Raw genomic sequence first — 22,414 nt, 5'->3', positions numbered from 1 at the left:
ACTTTGAATGAAAAGTTTACTGAATAAAAAGGCAAATGACAGAGCCGGCCATTTCACCTCCAGAGCACACTACATGTATATCAGATAAGAACATGATTTGCTTCTTTGTAAAGCCAAATGCTTCTTTGCTTAGCTCAAAAGAAATTGTTTGGCCACCACTCAAGGCTTCGTTTGCCCATGTCCACAAACGTTTCATTGCAGAAGGATAATTCGGACCAATTTGAACAACAAGCTCTGGTTCAACATCTTCAATTACTTTATACGTCTTCTTCATTTTCTTAGCACGGGATTTCTTGGTTTTCTAAAATAATTGCAAATAAAAATAATTAAAAAAACAGACTAAACAAACACATAGTACATATATTAACCATACTAAAAAAGCATTCTGACCTTGGCGGCCAAAACATGAGAAGTACTGCTATTGTTTCCTGCAATTATCATGTTTCTCGGTCATGCAATAAAAGTTCCCATGGCTTCTTGAACAGTCAAAATTTCATCCCCGATAGGGAAGGAAATCTTAGCATCTCCTTGAATGACTTTAGTGATAGACACCCTTGCGTTCTTTTCTCCAAGACTTACTCCATGGATAGTCTTCTCATGTCCTTCGGGAACGCGTACTTCATCAATTGTTGCACAAGCAACAATGTTGCTCAACGATCCAACAGCCAATCGGCATACAGAACCACCCAAAGAATCCACCTTCATTTCCTCAACAGCCCTTCCATTATCATCCTCACCCGCCACCTTTTTATTATCCTCAAGCTCCACCGCTAAATCCACAAACAAATTATCTATCAATGTCACATTTTTATGAACACCTACATCCACATCCACATCCACATCAACCTCACCCTTAGAGTGACAGCTTGCGTGCTGGGAATTTGGTTTCGGACTACCATCATGTTGTACACCATTTTTCGATGAATGTGCGTTGTATTTTTCAAATTCAGCAGCCCAAAATGCATCTCTCTCTTTAATAATTTTTGGAGTCTCCTCTGCCATGTACTTTTGAATTGCCTCATGTACCCTTTCTTCCACTGTCCTCGCTTTTTTCCCTCGGAAGATCAAAATAAACCGACTGCTTCACATGAATTCTCTGACCACGTACTCTGCCTCCGTGCTCAGGCTTACGAGCGCCATTGTTAACACATCATTAGTACCTTCAACTTTAAGCTTTCCTTCCTTAACCTCCTCCTTCATCTTTTTTACAAAAAATTCAGTAACATTTTTTACCATAAGCACATACATCCTTTAAGCACATTCATCCTTTAATTAAAATATTACACAACTAACACCAATTTGTTTTTACTAGTTATAAGCACATTCATCCTTTAATATATTTAATTTAATAGATTCAATTGCAAGCACAAGAGACAACTTAGTTTACTTGGTGGTACAGGGGACCTAGTAAGTACATTCATTGACAAACTAATCCAAGGATAAAAAATATTAAAATAAAATATTAACCAACACAGAATACAAAATCTAGACATTTAATATTATGAACCAATTTTCAATGTAAACATGTTTATAGGGTGATTCATTAATAATATTTTCAATTATATAATATATATCTAAATTTCACTTAAAATTTAGTCAATTGAACCCCAAAAGTCAGAACTAGAAAATTAATTAAGGACCCAAGGAGTATATGAAAAATTATTCAAAAATTTTAAAAATAAGTTAAAATATTTATTATATCTTGAATACATGAATTTAAATTTAAAAGATATATCATAATTTTTTAAAACAAATTATATCAATCTTAACATAATATCAACTTTTTTCCTCCAAAAAATTTAGAACAACTAAAACTCTTTAAGGTCTTCAATGCCTAATCGATGATAAAAGAAGCTTAAGAAAATTGACCATGTAAGATGTTACTTATTTTGGTGAATTCAAAGTAGCAACATAAACATGTTTTCCTATCTGTCAAGCTTAAAAAATCAATGCAAGTAAAAAGTTTATCAGCTTTCCCGAGAAACTTGTTAAATTAGTTCCCCTCAGAAACCAGCTGTGAGGGTTGAAACCTGAACTTTGCTTAAAGTTTTCGGTGTTATTGTTATTAATATTTATAATATAAAGTAGAAACATATATATATAGCAGAAGTGATTATTTTCTGAATGTGATTTCTTGAAGCCAACATGCAACACAAATTAATAGTTTAACTTTTAACTCATAAAATCATGGTCTAATTGTATAATAATAACAACAACAAATTTGCTAAGTTCGAAAACGTTACAAGTAATTATACCACAAACCAAATACGGGAGCCAACTACAGGATTGCTCTACAAAATAACACCATTATGCGAAGTTTAGATGAGTTTCAACATCTTTCTAACACAAGGTGCACTCCACTACAAAATAGTTTTCAAAGTCCAAACCATCTAGGCAACTAGTAGTTCACGGCCATATTATCCGTGCAACTTTGGATGTTCTAGGGAAACTCATCAACTCTTTTGAAATTCTCGATTCTTCTTTAGGATCATCAGTCATGGTGTTGAGAAGTTCAATCCACCTAAGCCTTGGAGAAAATGCAAGCAAAAACTTTATGAAATGAAGCTCAGCCCTTGAACCGGCCATCCTATGTATCTTCACGGTTTGAAGTTGGTCAAAAATCACGTTGACGAGGTTCGGTGATTGTAAATATTGCAGAACAGATGATACCATAGGTTCCCTGCTTCCTACCAAGTCCATTCCATGGTTGCCCTTTGGTTTGCCATTTAAATACGTACAAAGGTAAATATATGAGGATGGTTTTCATAAACATGAAACATTTATAAATCTAGTTAGCTTCTGATCTTATTGTCTGATACATAAAACATGAGCATATTATGCAATATCAATATTTATAATAAATCTCCGAGCATAAGAAGTTTCATTGTTCAAATATCATCTAATTGCATAAGATCGTGATGAAGCAATCCTAGAATATACAAGTCTGTCATGACCAGACCAATAAAAAATGACAAAATATTTTGAGATATAAAAAACTCAAAAAAATTAAAATTAGAGAAGGACAAATGAACATCTAACTTGCTTCGGATTAAATTAATAGTTCTTACCACAATTATTTCAAGACGTTGCAGCTTGGGGAAACTTCTCATCAAGAAAAGAACATGTCGGATCTGAACCAAATCATAAAATTCAACTTTGTAAAGGGACAACTTTCTGGTTGTTGTTATAAGTCTCTTCGAAACAGCTGCACTTGACTCCAATAACTATTATACACATGTGTGCATGTATATTGACGGAAAAAAAAGTGAGAAACACTTGGCACCAAGAGTATTTGTAAGCATTAATAATCAAATTAGTCAAAGAAAATTAACTACTTCAATTCGTATAGGAGTTTCAATTTACCTTGAGAAAAGAGCCATTGAAGTGGATAGTACGTATTTCAATCATGTTTCCAAGTAGCTTTTCTAGATTGATATAACTCTTTCTAGAATCTGCCCCTTTTTCCGACAAGAGACCAAGAGTTCGCAACTTTTTGGTGCATTCAAACCATTTAAGATCAATTTCTCCACTTTTGTGGATAAGAAAGGTGATGAGGTGGTGATTTTGTTTAAATTAGGATTCTAAATGTTCTATCCCGGAGCAAAATCTCAACTTCAATTCCTTGAGTTGGGTCCCAAATGACATGTCGCCAGTAATGATGACATTCTCAAGTGTAACATCAATCAAATTACAAAAGCCTCCAAATCTAAGCGGTGGATTGAGTAAACAATTAGTGAGGCTCAAATGAGTTAACTCTGAACAGGAAAACAAATAAGAGGGTATTTTGTAGGCTGTTAGTGGTCCAATTATAAGCTTCAACTGCCTAACCCTATTATTTGATATGTTTTTAATCCATAAATCCATATTTGGAGTTTCATGAAGAGGCAGATCTTCTGGAACCCAAAGATGGAACTTCAAAATGGGGCCAGGGTTACCTAAAAGGATCTCATTTATAGTTCCTGTAACTTCCGATATTAAATTTTCTTTATCTAGTGTATCATTGTTGGCAACAATCCGTGAGAAAAAAACCCAATCAAAAACCAGATTGGGGTACAAATCCCATAAATCCCTCCACGTTTTAGAAAGAACACTTGTACTTGCTGCATCATGAATGGGCAAGCGTTCTAGGATGTTGTCAATTACGTTTCCAGGTAAGCTGCTGATTCTATCAATTGCAGCTGTTCCACTCTCAGATCGCCTTGGTTTGGCAATTCTCGACATAATTCTGGAGATACAAACAGGTACCAATAATTAAAAAAACCAGTGTTCGCCTGGTAATAGCCACTAGCACAGCATTTAAACAACATACATCCACAGTTGACAATCCAGTATTTTTTTTATCAATTGAATATATATACAACTATGAATTCAATTATGAACTAGAACATTCTAAACAGATTTAGCAAAAATAAAAGAGAACATTCCAAGCCGAGAATAGACCATAGATATCAGAAATACAACATAAAATGAAATAATTCAACAATATAAATAAAATATTTACCAACATAAATCATGATGAAGAAATATACCTGTTCTCAGCTTGCAGCAATGGTAATAGACTGTGTGTATTGGATCAAAATTTTAAAGGATTTTTAAGCACAAAATTATATGCGTATTCAATTCAGATTTTGAAAAATCTTTCAAAATCTATTCAATTTGGATTATTAAAAATTCATTAAAATCTAAGTGTATTTAATTTAAATTTTGAAAAATCTATCAAAATCTTTTAAAAATTCCACTGAAATAATGGTAATCAAAAATTCATGAATTTTTGTAAAAACAGAATTATATATTTGAACTCTTTAACACAAGTAGATAAATATGAAGAGCTTAATATGATACTCAGCTTCTTATTTAGCCAAAGAGATTACAAGAAGTACTTAAATAGAAACAAGAGTTGTTGGTTCCTACAAAATAGCGACTACATTCCTACTCCTCATCTACTACTCCACGATCCTATAAAACAGGAAACAAACACCTAACTAAGCCTTAGCTGCAGTCCTGACTTAACAGCTTATTTATTTAAATACAAACTTCAAAATACGAAAACCAAATTTAAATTAAAACCAACAAATACCCCCTTAATCTAAATTTGGTTTCTGCAAGTTCTTCATGCCAAGCAGTGCCCGTAGCCTCTCGAACTTGACAGTGGCCATAGCTTTAGTCAACACATCTGCACGCTGATTTTCAGTTCCAATATGCTCGACCTTTATCTCACCCCGCTCAACACATTCACGAATAAAATGGTATCGTATATCAATGTGTTTGCTTCTCCCGTGAAACACAGGATTCTTAGCTAAATCGATCGCTGACTTGTTGTCTATGTATAAGACTACAGGACCTACCTTCTCCCCTGTAATATTTCCCAGCAAATTTCGTAGCCATATACCTTGACAAGCAGCCGCTGTAGCTGCCATAAATTCTGCTTCACATGATGATAGAGCTATGCAGCGCTGTTTCTGAGACACCCATGTAATCAAGCTCTCATTTAAATAGAATGCCATTCCCCCAGTAGATTTTCTGTCATCTATTTGCCCCGCTAGATCACTATCAGAGTACCCCGACAATATGTTATTTCCACTTCCCTTTGAATAAATCAGACCAAAACCAAGCGTACCTTTCAAATAACGGAGAATTCGCTTCACTGCATTCCAGTGCATGACCGTGGGTCGCTCCATGTAACGGCTTAAAATCCCAACAGCATAGGAGATATCTGGTCGCGTATGAACCAGATATCTCAGACCTCCCACAACACTTTTAAACTCAGTTGAGTCTACTGGTTTTCCATTCACATCCTTGTGCAGCTGTAATGTTGGCTCCATTGGATATTTCGTAGGCTTACATTCGCCCATACCACACCTCTCTAGCAGTTTCTTTGCATGTGAAGTTTGCTTCAGCTCGATGAACTCCTTTCCTTGGCTCACTTCTATTCCGAGATAATGAGACAATCTGCCAAGATCACTCATATCAAATATATGACTCATCTGTTCCTTGAACGATTTTATAAGTGATAGGTCGGTTCCTGTAACCAACAAGTCATCTACATATACTCCAATTATCACTGTTTTATTGCCTACCCGCTTCGTATATACTGCATGCTCATATGGGCATTTAGTGAAGCCCAGACTTTCCAAACACTTGTTTAATTTAGCATACCAGGCCCGTGGAGCCTGTCGAAGTCCATACAACGCTTTCATTAACTTGTACACCATCTGTTCCTTGCCCGTTTGCACAAAACCCTCTGGCTGCATAACATATACATCTTCTTGTAGATCACCATTTAAAAAGGCTGACTTAACATCAAGATGGTGGACTTCCCAGCAGTTTTTTGCTGCTAACGCCAACAATAAACGCACAGTTTCAAGACGGGTTACTGGCGCAAATACCTCCTCAAAGTCAACTCCCTGTTTCTGAACATATCCTTTTGCGACAAGCCTCGCTTTATGTTTCACCACGTCTCCTTCCGTATTTTTCTTTAATTTGTAGACCCATTTTAAACCTATTGGTTTCTGGCCAGTGGGAAGCTCGACTAACCGCCATGTATTGTTTCTTTCAATAGCTTCTATTTCAGTTCGCATAGCGTCATTCCAAGCTTGTTCTTTTGTAGCCTGAGTATATGTAACTGGCTCCTCGACCCCCAAGAATAACAACTGCTCATCCTCTGCCTCTATATCTTCTGTCGTGCCATAAATTGAAGACAACGTTCTGAAACGTTTTGGTGTGCTGCTTGCACCTGATGTCTGAGAGCTACTGCTACCTGTCGATATTGATCCATCTGATGGGAGTGCCTCACTCGACTGGACTGATATAGTCTGGGTAACTGGTGTTGCAGGTTCTTCAACCTCCTCTGTGTTAGCTTCACTAGAACTTTGTTCATGGGACGTGTCGATAGTAAAGAACTGAGTATGGGCTTCATTTGTTTTGCCCATGATGTTCCAAGCCCACGATTTTGACTCCACGAACTTTACATCTCTGCTCACATACACCTTCTTTTTGTCTGGGTCATACAGACGATGGGCTTTTGTGTCGGGTTCTCGTCCAAGGTACACAACATACTGACTGCGATCATCCAATTTTTGAGTATGCACCGATGGTACCTTCATATACGCACAACAACCAAACACTCTGAGATGAGAGATATCAGGTTTACGCCCTGTCCAAGCTTCATAGGGTGTGTGGCTTGACAGGGCTCGTGTAGGCAATCTGTTTAACACATATACTGAGTGCCTTACAGCTTCCCCCCAGAATTCTGACGGTACGCCCTTCTCCTTTAAAAAACTTCGTGCCATGGCTACAACTGTTCTATTTCTTCGTTCCACCACACCATTCTGTTGTGGAGAATAAGGAGCAGTATATTGCCTAAAAATTCCAGCATCTTCACAGAATTTTTTAAATTCCAGGGAACAAAACTCACCACCTCTATCAGTACGAAGAGTTTTAATTTTCTTGTCTGACTCAGTTTCAACCAGTGCTTTAAATTTTTTAAAACCTTCAAAAGCTTCATCTTTTGTTGACAAAAAGAAAACCCACATCATACGACTGAAATCATCAACTAAAAGTAAGAAGTACCTCTTTCCAGATGGGGTCGGTGGAGAGATTGGTCCGCATAAGTCACCGTGGACCAGCTCTAACCCTTTGCTAGATGCATAGCTTGACTGAGATGGAAACGGAGTCCGTGTTTGCTTCGCCATGAGACATCCCTTGCATACTTCAGTAGGTTGAAGCAATCTGGGTAAACCTACAACCATATCATTTTCCTTCATGATGGACATTGCGTTAAAATTGACGTGGCCTAGGCGACAGTGCCATAGCCATGACTCTTCTTCCATCTTTGTATTCTGTGTAAATAAGCAGGCACCTGGTGACTCTTCCAGCATAAGTTTATACAGCCGATTCACAGACCTCTTAACTTTCATCAACGCCCTCCCATCTTTCTCATAAACCCACAATAGATCACCAAGCATTACCACCTTGTTACCTTCTTCCGACATCTGTCCAAGACTTATAATATTGTTGCACAGGCATGGAATATAGAATACATTAGCAAATATTCTTTCTTCTCCATTTTTACACTTAAAAGTGATTGACCCTTTCCCTTTTATATTCACGGTTGACCCGTCTCCAAACTTTACCTCACCTGTTATTCCTTCATCCAGCGTCGAGAATTTTGTTTTATCTCCGGTCATATGATTACTAGATCCATTGTCCAAGTACCATACTTGTGACGTTCTCTTCGCTATTGGGTTTGTCTCCAATCTCGGGATTACTTTCTCCTCGTTCAGCAACACCATTTGTGTCTTACTTTCATCTAGCTCAGACAGCAATAATGCAGGCTCGTCATCTTTGATTTCCACCAGATTTGCTTCAGACTTTTGATTTCTTTCTCGACGAGGCCTCCTGCAATCTGCAGCATAATGCCCCAGCATATTACAATTGAAACACCTCACAGTGCTTTTGTCTCGACTCATGCCTTTGAAACCACGACCACCTCGCCAATTGTTAGTCCCATCAGTGTTGCCTGTACGTTTTAGCCAGTCCTCCCGTGTGAGTAAAAGTTTAGTGTCATTTTTCTCACGCCTGGACCACTCCTCCTCTGTCAACAATAACTTACTCCCTGCTGTCTCATTCTGCCCTTTCAATCTTTCCTCATGAGCTTGAAGCGAACCAACGGTCTCTTCAACTGTCATTTTCTCTAAATCTCCAAACTGCTCGATTGTTGAAGCTATTTGGAGAAATCTGGACGGAACTGCTCGAAGCAATTTCTTAACAACATATGATTCGTGCATTTCCTCTCCTAAAGCTCGAATGGTAGACACCAGACCATTGAGCTTCATATAAAAGTCATCAAGTTGCTCACCATCATTCATCCGTAAAGTCTCGAACTCCGCCTTAAGTGTCTGCACTCTGGCCTTCTTTACACGATCAGCTCCCTGGCACATGACTTTAATGGCTTCCCACCCCTTTTTGGCTGTTTTCTTTTCAGCGATGGATAATAACATGTCTTCAGGTATGCCCTGATAAATCATGGCCAAGGCAATCTTGTCACTCTTCTCATCTTTGGGGTCAGGCGCTTCTATCGCATTCCATACTCCCTGGGCCTGCATAAACACTCTCATTTTTAAAGCCCACGCCGTGTAATTTCCCTTGGCCAACATTGGGTAAGTTAGCCCAAACGATCCACCTTTGTTTTTCCCGTTATCCATCTTACAGTGCTGTCTCGAGAGTACTCTGAATATATGAGCTCTGATACCAAATGTAAAAACAGAATTATATATTTGAACTCTTTAACACAAGTAGATAAATCTGAAGAGCTTAATATGATACTCAGCTTCTTATTTAGCCAAAGAGATTACAAGAAGTACTTAAATAGAAACAAGAGTTGTTGGTTCCTACAAAATAGCGACTACATTCCTACTCCTCATCTACTACTCCACGATCCTATAAAACAGGAAACAAACACCTAACTAAGCCTTAGCTGCAGTCCTGACTTAACAGCTTATTTATTTAAATACAAACTTCAAAATACGAAAACCAAATTTAAATTAAAACCAACAAATACCCCCTTAATCTAAATTTGGTTTCTGCAAGTTCTTCATGCCAAGCAGTGCCCGTAGCCTCTCGAACTTGACAGTGGCCATAGCTTTAGTCAACACATCTGCACGCTGATTTTCAGTTCCAATATGCTCGACCTTTATCTCACCCCGCTCAACACATTCACGAATAAAATGGTATCGTATATCAATGTGTTTGCTTCTCCCGTGAAACACAGGATTCTTAGCTAAATCGATCGCTGACTTGTTGTCTATGTATAAGACTACAGGACCTACCTTCTCCCCTGTAATATTTCCCAGCAAATTTCGTAGCCATATACCTTGACAAGCAGCCGCTGTAGCTGCCATAAATTCTGCTTCACATGATGATAGAGCTATGCAGCGCTGTTTCTGAGACACCCATGTAATCAAGCTCTCATTTAAATAGAATGCCATTCCCCCAGTAGATTTTCTGTCATCTATTTGCCCCGCTAGATCACTATCAGAGTACCCCGACAATATGTTATTTCCACTTCCCTTTGAATAAATCAGACCAAAACCAAGCGTACCTTTCAAATAACGGAGAATTCGCTTCACTGCATTCCAGTGCATGACCGTGGGTCGCTCCATGTAACGGCTTAAAATCCCAACAGCATAGGAGATATCTGGTCGCGTATGAACCAGATATCTCAGACCTCCCACAACACTTTTAAACTCAGTTGAGTCTACTGGTTTTCCATTCACATCCTTGTGCAGCTGTAATGTTGGCTCCATTGGATATTTCGTAGGCTTACATTCGCCCATACCACACCTCTCTAGCAGTTTCTTTGCATGTGAAGTTTGCTTCAGCTCGATGAACTCCTTTCCTTGGCTCACTTCTATTCCGAGATAATGAGACAATCTGCCAAGATCACTCATATCAAATATATGACTCATCTGTTCCTTGAACGATTTTATAAGTGATAGGTCGGTTCCTGTAACCAACAAGTCATCTACATATACTCCAATTATCACTGTTTTATTGCCTACCCGCTTCGTATATACTGCATGCTCATATGGGCATTTAGTGAAGCCCAGACTTTCCAAACACTTGTTTAATTTAGCATACCAGGCCCGTGGAGCCTGTCGAAGTCCATACAACGCTTTCATTAACTTGTACACCATCTGTTCCTTGCCCGTTTGCACAAAACCCTCTGGCTGCATAACATATACATCTTCTTGTAGATCACCATTCAAAAAGGCTGACTTAACATCAAGATGGTGGACTTCCCAGCAGTTTTTTGCTGCTAACGCCAACAATAAATGCACAGTTTCAAGACGGGTTACTGGCGCAAATACCTCCTCAAAGTCAACTCCCTGTTTCTGCACATATCCTTTTGCGACAAGCCTCGCTTTATGTTTCACCACGTCTCCTTCCGTATTTTTCTTTAATTTGTAGACCCATTTTAAACCTATTGGTTTCTGGCCAGTGGGAAGCTCGACTAACCGCCATGTATTGTTTCTTTCAATAGCTTCTATTTCAGTTCGCATAGCGTCATTCCAAGCTTGTTCTTTTGTAGCCTGAGTATATGTAACTGGCTCCTCGACCCCCAAGAATAACAACTGCTCATCCTCTGCCTCTATATCTTCTGTCGTGCCATAAATTGAAGACAACGTTCTGAAACATTTTGGTGTGCTGCTTGCACCTGATGTCTGAGAGCTACTGCTACCTGTCGATATTGATCCATCTGATGGGAGTGCCTCACTCGACTGGACTGATATAGTCTGGGTAACTGGTGTTGCAGGTTCTTCAACCTCCTCTGTGTTAGCTTCACTAGAACTTTGTTCATGGGACGTGTCGATAGTAAAGAACTGAGTATGGGCTTCATTTGTTTTGCCCATGATGTTCCAAGCCCACGATTTTGACTCCACGAACTTTACATCTCTGCTCACAGACACCTTCTTTTTGTCTGGGTCATACAGACGATGGGCTTTTGTGCCGGGTTCTCGTCCAAGGTACACAACATACTGACTGCGATCATCCAATTTTTGAGTATGCACCGATGGTACCTTCATATACGCACAACAACCAAACACTCTGAGATGAGAGATATCAGGTTTACGCCCTGTCCAAGCTTCATAGGGTGTGTGGCTTGACAGGGCTCGTGTAGGCAATCTGTTTAACACATATACTGAGTGCCTTACAGCTTCCCCCCAGAATTCTGACGGTACGCCCTTCTCCTTTAAAAAACTTCGTGCCATGGCTACAACTGTTCTATTTCTTCGTTCCACCACACCATTCTGTTGTGGAGAATAAGGAGCAGTATATTGCCTAAAAATTCCAGCATCTTCACAGAATTTTTTAAATTCCAGGGAACAAAACTCACCACCTCTATCAGTACGAAGAGTTTTAATTTTCTTGTCTGACTCAGTTTCAACCAGTGCTTTAAATTTTTTAAAACCTTCAAAAGCTTCATCTTTTGTTGACAAAAAGAAAACCCACATCATACGACTGAAATCATCGACTAAAAGTAAGAAGTACCTCTTTCCAGATGGGGTCGGTGGAGAGATTGGTCCGCATAAGTCACCGTGGACCAGCTCTAACCCTTTGCTAGATGCATAGCTTGACTGAGATGGAAACGGAGTCCGTGTTTGCTTCGCCATGAGACATCCCTTGCATACTTCAGTAGGTTGAAGCAATCTGGGTAAACCTACAACCATATCATTTTCCTTCATGATGGACATTGCGTTAAAATTGACGTGGCCTAGGCGACAGTGCCATAGCCATGACTCTTCTTCCATCTTTGTATTCTGTGTAAATAAGCAGGCACCTGGTGACTCTTCCAGCATAAGTTTATACAGCCGATTCACAGACCTCTTAACTTTCATCAACGCCCTCCCATCTTTCTCATAAACCCACAATAGATCACCAAGCATTACCACCTTGTTACCTTCTTCCGACATCTGTCCAAGACTTATAATATTGTTGCACAGGCATGGAATATAGAATACATTAGCAAATATTCTTTCTTCTCCATTTTTACACTTAAAAGTGATTGACCCTTTCCCTTTTATATTCACGGTTGACCCGTCTCCAAACTTTACCTCACCTGTTATTCCTTCATCCAGCGTCGAGAATTTTGTTTTATCTCCGGTCATATGATTACTAGATCCATTGTCCAAGTACCATACTTGTGACGTTCTCTTCGCTATTGGGTTTGTCTCCAATCTCGGGATTACTTTCTCCTCGTTCAGCAACACCATTTGTGTCTTACTTTCATCTAGCTCAGACAGCAATAATGCAGGCTCGTCATCTTTGATTTCCACCAGATTTGCTTCAGACTTTTGATTTCTTTCTCGACGAGGCCTCCTGCAATCTGCAGCATAATGCCCCAGCATATTACAATTGAAACACCTCACAGTGCTTTTGTCTCGACTCATGCCTTTGAAACCACGACCACCTCGCCAATTGTTAGTCCCATCAGTGTTGCCTGTACGTTTTAGCCAGTCCTCCCGTGTGAGTAAAAGTTTAGTGTCATTTTTCTCACGCCTGGACCACTCCTCCTCTGTCAACAATAACTTACTCCCTGCTGTCTCATTCTGCCCTTTCAATCTTTCCTCATGAGCTTGAAGCGAACCAACGGTCTCTTCAACTGTCATTTTCTCTAAATCTCCAAACTGCTCGATTGTTGAAGCTATTTGGAGAAATCTGGACGGAACTGCTCGAAGCAATTTCTTAACAACATATGATTCGTGCATTTCCTCTCCTAAAGCTCGAATGGTAGACACCAGACCATTGAGCTTCATATAAAAGTCATCAAGTTGCTCACCATCATTCATCCGTAAAGTCTCGAACTCCGCCTTAAGTGTCTGCACTCTGGCCTTCTTTACACGATCAGCTCCCTGGCACATGACTTTAATGGCTTCCCACCCCTTTTTGGCTGTTTTCTTTTCAGCGATGGATAATAACATGTCTTCAGGTATGCCCTGATAAATCATGGCCAAGGCAATCTTGTCACTCTTCTCATCTTTGGGGTCAGGCGCTTCTATCGCATTCCATACTCCCTGGGCCTGCATAAACACTCTCATTTTTAAAGCCCACGCCGTGTAATTTCCCTTGGCCAACATTGGGTAAGTTAGCCCAAACGATCCACCTTTGTTTTTCCCGTTATCCATCTTACAGTGCTGTCTCGAGAGTACTCTGAATATATGAGCTCTGATACCAAATGTAAAAACAGAATTATATATTTGAACTCTTTAACACAAGTAGATAAATCTGAAGAGCTTAATATGATACTCAGCTTCTTATTTAGCCAAAGAGATTACAAGAAGTACTTAAATAGAAACAAGAGTTGTTGGTTCCTACAAAATAGCGACTACATTCCTACTCCTCATCTACTACTCCACGATCCTATAAAACAGGAAACAAACACCTAACTAAGCCTTAGCTGCAGTCCTGACTTAACAGCTTATTTATTTAAATACAAACTTCAAAATACGAAAACCAAATTTAAATTAAAACCAACAATTTTGTTTTATTTGAAAAATATATGAATTTTGATGGATTTGGTAGTACATTTTTAATTTTTTGAAATCCTATATGAGATTTTGAAATATTTCTAAAAAAATTCATAAAATCATAAAGACTCTGAAAGATTTTTTACCAGCAAAATCCGCCAACATTTAAAATCAACTAAAATCTTATAAAATCCATAAATTATTATCAATTCTTCAGAAATCGGTTGCATACACGATACACCCTTCCCCTAAGCTTGAAAGGAGAGACAAGGATTCACGTCACATTCTGTGACCTCTTTCTTTTCATAAATGGAAAAGGGTATTATAATTAGAGTATCAATTAAGAGAGAACTAATTAGATAGAGATCTACAGAGAACCACAATCACAGATATCAACGTTCTAAACAGCCTAGATTAAATATAATGCAGTGGCATTATTCTAAATGTTAGAATTTTTAAGCCTAATTAAAATAAAAAAAAATATATCCCCAATATATTTTATAACAGCAACAGATACATACTCCAAAACTATACATATAGTACACAAACTATACACCCAGTCAATGAGATATTGAGAACAAGAGTGGGGAGGAATCGAAGATTTGAGGGTAGTAAGAAATGGACGATTTGAGTTTGATAGTCTAAGATTTCAGCAAAAAGGGGTTCATAAAAAGTTGTTAGTCCCTCTGTCCCATTCATTTCTATACACTTTCCTTTTTTGAATGTCTCATTCAATTCTATACATTTCAAACTTACCAAAAATAGTAAAAATTTTATAATATAAAATTCAACTACACTCACTACTTTCTCCCACTAAACTCACTTTATTCATTAAATATTAAATGGTCCCACCACTTTAACCAACTTTATACTTTTTCTGACTAAATTATACTTTTTCTTTGTCTTTCATCCCACTATCTTAACAAAACTAACATTATTTTATTATGTTTCTTGTCCTCCGTGCCCAAACCATTTGTATACAAATGGATGGGACGGAGGGAGTATTAGTCATTAATTCGTATTTTTAAGGTTTTCGAGATAAAATGTATATGTTTCTAATATTTAATTCATTTTTTTCAGGTTGATTCCAGGAAGAAATTCATCTTTAAATGATGTTTAATCGAATAGGTAAGTTGTTTTTTAATGTTTTATACTATATTTGAGGTTCAGAGAGTAGAATGTGATTTTTATAGTTTTTGAACTATGTTTGTGCTTGTTTTTGCTTCCACGGTAAAAATTATACAAAATTGACCAAAATTCAAACGCATATCGATTTGTGTTCTATATTTACACATAGAAATATTGGTTCTACAGTGGATTAAAAATATTTTATATTTAAAATTTTGATTCTACATTACATTCATAATCTATGTGTTTATATTGTTTGATTCTACTTTAAAAGAATACTTGTATTTATGTGATTTTATATATAGTAGAATCATATGTGATTTTTACGCATATGAATTAGATCTGACTTTTAATTATGTGTATTGTTGTTTGTAAATATGAATTCTATAGGAGAAAATAATTATGCTTCAAATTTATAATTCATAGAAGCTAGTTTTTATTTTTTTAGTGATTGATTCTATTGAAAAATTATATTAGCATAGTCTAATTTCAATTCATAGAAGCTAGTTTATGTTTTTCTAATTAAAATAGATAAGAAATTTTAGAGTTATGGAAGTAAAGAGAGAAGCGGTAGTTTCACTTTATTGCTTTAGATATCTTCTAGATTGAGATGGAACTGAATAATGGTGAAAATAGCTTGTAGATCCGAATATTGATTCACCTCCTGATGTTTTGTAACTTTTACTGAATTTTTCACACTTTTTGAAAGGCTCATAGCTTTTTGTACATATCAATACTTGTTTAATTTAAATTTAGAACCAAATTGAGAATCATGAAGTTCATAATACATAAAATATCCTGCAGTTGTGTCGATATATATGATTTTTTTCTTGTTATGCGATTCTGCAGAATTTCTCTGACATTTGTTGGTGATGGAGGAGAGGAGAAGGCCATCAAGGTCCCTGTTGGCATGTCTATGTTGGAAGCTGCCCATGAAAATGACATAGAACTTCAAGGTAAGCACTTGGATAAATATTTTTTATCTGGCCGTGTATTGATGCAAAAATGATCTCTGACTTAATTGTTATGTTTTTGTCATAAAAGTAATATGCATATTTTTTTAAACATCAAGATACCTATGTAAGGTCTTTAATTTAATGAAGCTTTTTTTGCTCTAATACATGCCCTAGTAACATCTAATACTCTGGAATCTAGAACTGTTTTTGATGCACTTAATCCTATTACACGATCTGAAATATGTAATTAGGTTTTGTTCAATTTTGGTATTCTTCCTCTATATGTAAAAGATAGTTAAACTTGATTCTTAATATAGGGGCTTTTGAAGAATCGCTTGCTTGTTCCACTTATCATGTAATTGTGATGGTCTATTTCTCCCTATGCTTGGATAACTGCACAACAATTTTCTACATTGGTCACTACTCACTAGCAATATGACTTCATGCATCTATTTTAATAAAACTAAATTTTTAGTGAATTTTTCTTATGATATAGAGTATTACATAAATTAGAGGATCTGAATGACGAGAAAAATGACATGTTATACCTTACTTTTGGCCTCACAGAAACGTAGGTTTCTTTCCTAAATACATTTGGTTTATAATGCAACATACTTATACTTTACTAAAAAAGATTGAGTTGGATTTAATACGAAGCAGATCTCGACTGGGTTGTCAAGTCATTCGAGTCCCAAACCTGATGAACTTCGTTTAGCACTGTCTGCTGCTACACATATTTTTTCTATTGATGGATACATACCAAAACCACACTAAAGGTTAACTGAGAAAAAAGTCGTAAGATATTGACAGTCGAGGGCGTGAGTTTTCCAATTTTGTAGCAATCCAATTACTTGGGAATTTAAGGGTCGTGTATGGTAAAGTCGTCGAAACAAAAATTTAAAAATTAAATAGAATAGATTTTTGGTATTTTATTTACATATACGGGTGGAACTTGTATGCATTTGGATACACCAGTTTTTTTTTCTTTTTCTTGTGTTTGAAGTCAAATGTATAATGTGTTGTGTCCAATTTGGCTTGAACTGAATCTTCGGCTGATTATTCTTTTTTTCTATTTATTCACACATCTCTTTTGCTTTATTCGTCTCCCCCTTACAAAATGTTTTGTACTGTCATGATTCTAGTAGTATATTTTCGGAATTTCATGTCCTTTGTGCAAGTATTTTGTGTTCTACTATGGAAGCAGAAGCATAATAGATATAATTCTAGTGTTGTTAATGATTTTTGTATGTTATGTGATCTATAGTAGAAGCATATCATCTAAGTTTTTTTGTCTAGAACTTTTGTGTAAAATAATGGTTTTGTAGTAGATAAAATTTGACTTCGTCTATTCTTGTATGTGTTTTGTTCTACTGAAATACTTCTACCATGTACTTGAAAGTTATTTTAATGGCAATACATTTTTGTCTAAACATGTGAGTTGATAACAAAGACATGATGTCGGGCTCTTTTCTACCGAGATGGTTGGTAATCCGGTATGAAAAATTTATGTAAATATCGATTTATTGTCATGTGTGGCTCCTTCTTTACTATAAATCATTAGTAGCTCCGCACCATCAATGACATGTAACTCAGAAACTATTTATGGTTAATATATTGAAATTGGGTTAATATATGTGCGTTTTGTTATGGTTTACATAATTAGAACGACGAAAATTGTATTTGGAAACTCCCCAAAAGATAATTTTCTAGTACTAAGCTTGCATTTGATTATCAATATTTGTTGATTTACTAACTAATGTGTGCTTATCTCTTGAACAAAAATCAGCTTCATATATTTAACATGTAAGGATATAAAATTTTGAATGGGAGATGTGGATTAGATGCAAAGAAAGGTGATTACATTGCAGATTTGGTCATATATTTGCTGGGATGTTAGGAGAAGTCATAAAGAAGAAAAAAGTACTAGAAAACTGTACTATCATGAAAGAGATAATTTATTATACAAAGCTATTATAATTTTTTTATTAGGGAACAAATCGTATATCCATATGGATAATAACAGTCATGCGCCGGCTACTAAGAAAACAAAGTCTTACTCTTATCTATCTGACTCAAATTTTTTATCACTCATTATAGAAAATTACATTATTACATAAGAGATGCAAATATCTTGTTTGGTACTGTATTTAATTGGAATTTGAAGTTTAATTATGAATTAAAGGCATCTCTGGGTATGGAAAGCAAAAAAAATGATGTTAAGGTATACTCATAAACTTTTATGCGCAACTATGCTCTTATGTGACCATAATAATCATATATTCAGTGATACTGCTTAGGTTCAAAATGTCACACTTAGTGTAGTAATTAATACACAAAAATAATTAGGGCTAAAATTATGTCATTAGAGAACTTACTCTACAATGTACTACTATTATTCAAAAGTTAAACCAAGTCCATAATGAACCTAATAAAAATTACTATGGTCAAAGTGATGACCAATGACCATTAAAAAGCACCCTTCATGGGCTCCAGAGATAACACCTTAAAGCCACGATAAGCAAACCAGAAACTTCTACCAGGATGCAAGAACATATCCGCAAATAATTGGACAACAGAGTCATCCAATCACTAGACTCGTAACCAAGCTAACTAAATGATGCAATTATTCATAATACTTTTACCATCATAAAAGTTGGAATATAAAAAGGAGAACCCCAAAGTCTTAAACACACCAAATGCTTATAACCAAACAACAAATTTTATCAATGATTCTAATATATGCTAATGTGAATACAAAAGGAACCACATACAATAGGCACACAAATTCTTTCTAATATCATATGAATTCAAAAATTAAATGCATAATTAGGCGCAACAAATGATTCTAATACAAAACCTCATATATTTGAAAAAGGCAGCACATAAATTAGGCATAAAAAATAATTATAGTATAGAACCTCATACGAGTTTTTAAAAGGACATAAATTATACATATAAACTGATTTTAAAATAGAAGCGCACATAAGTTCCAAAAGAAAACACATAAATTTGACACATAATATGATTCTAATATAGAAACTTATAGAAATCCAAAAAAGAAGAAACATTAGCAGAGGATGTACTAAAAATACTAATTTGATTCTACTGTAAAATCAATTTTTATCTCCAGAAAATTTCAAGTTCAACTTCAATCAAATTCTCATCTAATTACAATATGACTATAAAATTCTCCAAGTTTGACCTCTATAAAATTCCCCTTAGTTCAAATCAAAACTTATTTTCTTGCTACCAACAAAGAACCTAGGATGACCTTTTTTCTAAAATAAAATAAGAGAAATTACCAAAAATATTAACTTTAATTTATTTTTACGAGTTTCTAAAATAAAATCAAGAGAAATCAACCAAAATCAATTTTTATTGCATTTAAGGTTGCATATAGTTGTAGAAACTCGTCAAAAATTGCATTCAGTTGATTCGATTTACAAAAAAATCATATTTTTGCAAAAAAAAAAGTATTTTTGCAAAAAAAAAATTGGCCCTATGTATTTTTTAAAAAGCCCTAAAATTATATGTTAGCAACACCCTCGAAAACAACCTTACAACTATTAAAATGCACACATTTATTACAACTAGGATGCTACCAATATAATTAAATATTTGCACTCCTTGACAATAGTAAGAAAGTAAAGTCCCCCTAATTTGTAATTAATAAAAATAAAAAATAATAATAACATTTAGCAAAAAAACCACAAAATATATAACTTTACATCACAATCTATCAAATAAGCGTCAACCGACCAAATTGGCTAGATGAACACACCACTCCAATGATATTTACAGACCCATTTTCGGATATATACCTTTAATAATTTAGTTTTAGATGCATTTATAATTTAAAATTTGGAAGCATAATACTCAAGCTAAGTTCTTAAGTTGTAAATGAAAAGTTGCACCCATTGGTGCATCAGTACTTGTGCAAAATTAGTATATTAGTTCTATTCAATCATAACCAAAACTAGTGCCAAAAAAAATTAACAGTGATCACTACCAGAAAATATAAAAAACAAATAAAATATATTTCTTTATTTTACTAATGAATCAAAAAAATGTATTCATAAAAATTATGTGTTTTATGATAGTCGAATTAACATATTAACAACAAATTGACTCCAACTGAAAAAAAAATATAGAACACTAAAAATATTCTTATCTTTATCCTTATGCAACCGAGTTTACATAATTTTGATTACATTTTAGAACACTAAAATAAATATATTTTAGAATAATAAATATTTTTTGTGTTTATAACTTAATTTGATTCTAATGTAGAATCAAACGCTTATGAGTATAAAACACTCCCAAAAATCATAAATATATAAAAATAAAATTATTATTATGATTTTACTACAGAATCAAAAAACATATTCGTAAAAAGTTGAGTTTTATGATTGTCAATCAACTTATTAACAACAAATTAACAAATTTCAATTTAAATGTAGATTAAAATTCTAAAAGAGAATAAAAATGACGAGTACATCGAAATTAAGAAACCACGAACAAGTACGAAGCCAAAATTTCAAGAATATAGATATAAAATACACAAATTAAAGGTTAAAATTGAAATAGATTTCAATTAACAAATTTGATGATATCAAAATAAAGGAAGAAGAGAGAAATCTAATGAAGCTGCAAAATCAAAATTTTGAGTTTGATTTCAAGAAAAGGCCTAAAGGCATAAATTGAGAAAGATGTAGAGAGATAGATCGTCGTAGGGAGATCGTCGGATCAACCTTAATCATCTGTGTGTATCTAACTATCAGCCTATAGATACAACTATCACCGCTTTTTGTCTCAAATATTTAATATTTAATTATTAAAAAATCTGGACCGTTAACTTTATTTCTAATCTAAGGGCAGAAATTAAATAATGGGTTCTCTCTAGACCTCTATATAATATGGCCCTCCATGGAAGGTTGGCCATTATAATTAAGTTAAAGGCAAATAGTATCTCTAGACAAAAAAAGAAAAATAAAGAGAGTATCTAAAATTTACCCTCCAAGTTTGAGAGAGTAGACTCGTTCCTGCTGCATTGTGCAATGACAAGTGTTCTAGGATGAAATCCACTATGTTTACAGTCAAGTTGCTTATTCCATCGACTGCAGTTACACACTCAACTCGTCTTTTTTTAGCATCACTAGTTCACTGCTGTGCTACTAGACAAAACAGGAAACATTTGAACCAACTGTAATTAGCCAGAAGTTAGATTGCTTATTAAAAACTAAATCAACACTCATCCACAAAACTAGAAAACCTAATTCTTTGTGTACATTGGTAAAAGATTTCGACAAATTTTTATAGTAAAATTGTTCATCGAATAAGTCCTTCAAGGAATCATTTATACACATATACAGTATAGTCACAACAAATAATTTGAACAATTGCTTTAACTAGTCAAATACGCAATTGTTCATCACAAAAATAGTAAAACAGGCAATTCTTTACATAATTTTAAACATGATAACTTTAATCCAGCTGTATTTCAACGAAAACTGAGCGATTACACATCAAAACCCATAAAACAAATGAATAAATCACCTATCAGAAGGCATGTTTGCTAGAAATATACATATTCATATGTTACATAATTGTCCAATGATGCAAGTTTGTCAAATACAATACTAGTTAACTGCAGATTAGGGGAACATCTGATCAAGCAAAGAACATATTAAATCTGAACCGAATCCTAAAATATAGCTAGTATATGTTGGAAGAAAGGATCTCACTCAAACTCACTCAAGACAATTTAGGAGAAGAAATGTATTACTTGAAAAATTACTTGATTACAAATGACTTGGTACAAGGCTTTATATAGGACTCCTTAGAAAGATCTAGATAACTCTTAGACTCCAATAGACATCACTTGACCAAGATACATGTATCTAGAGATTACATGTACCTACACCAATATATTGAACATAGAAAAATTCTAATACATGTACCAAGATACTAATACATGTACCAAGATTATTCCAGAGACTCCCACACAATTCTATTATTTTAATAGTCAAAAATATATTATTTATTTTTAACACCCCCCTTAATTTTGACTATCCCAAATAGACTTCGGAATTTGTTGAAGGCGTCACTTTTGAGAGGCTTTGTAAATATGTCACTAATTTGATCTTGGGACTTCACATAATTTAACTCCACTTCACGCCTTTCGATGTATTCCCGAATAAAGTAATATTTTGTATCAATGTGCTTGCTCCGTTCATGAAACACCGGATTTTTGGCCAAAGCTATTGTCGACTTGTTATCAACCAATACTTATGTGGACTCATT

At 35.3% G+C, this 22,414-nt stretch overlaps 1 pseudogene; it reads left to right on the top strand.

Moving 5' to 3' along the window:
* The first annotated feature begins 15,990 nt into the window (after positions 1-15,990).
* LOC141664611 (adrenodoxin-like protein 1, mitochondrial) lies at positions 15,991-16,885 on the top strand (annotated as a pseudogene).
* Positions 16,886-22,414: the final 5,529 nt, after the last annotated feature.

Source organism: Apium graveolens, chromosome 6, assembly GCF_009905375.1.
Source record: "Apium graveolens cultivar Ventura chromosome 6, ASM990537v1, whole genome shotgun sequence".
Taxonomy (NCBI): Eukaryota; Viridiplantae; Streptophyta; class Magnoliopsida; order Apiales; family Apiaceae; genus Apium; species Apium graveolens.
This window is presented reverse-complemented; position numbering and strand designations above follow the sequence as displayed.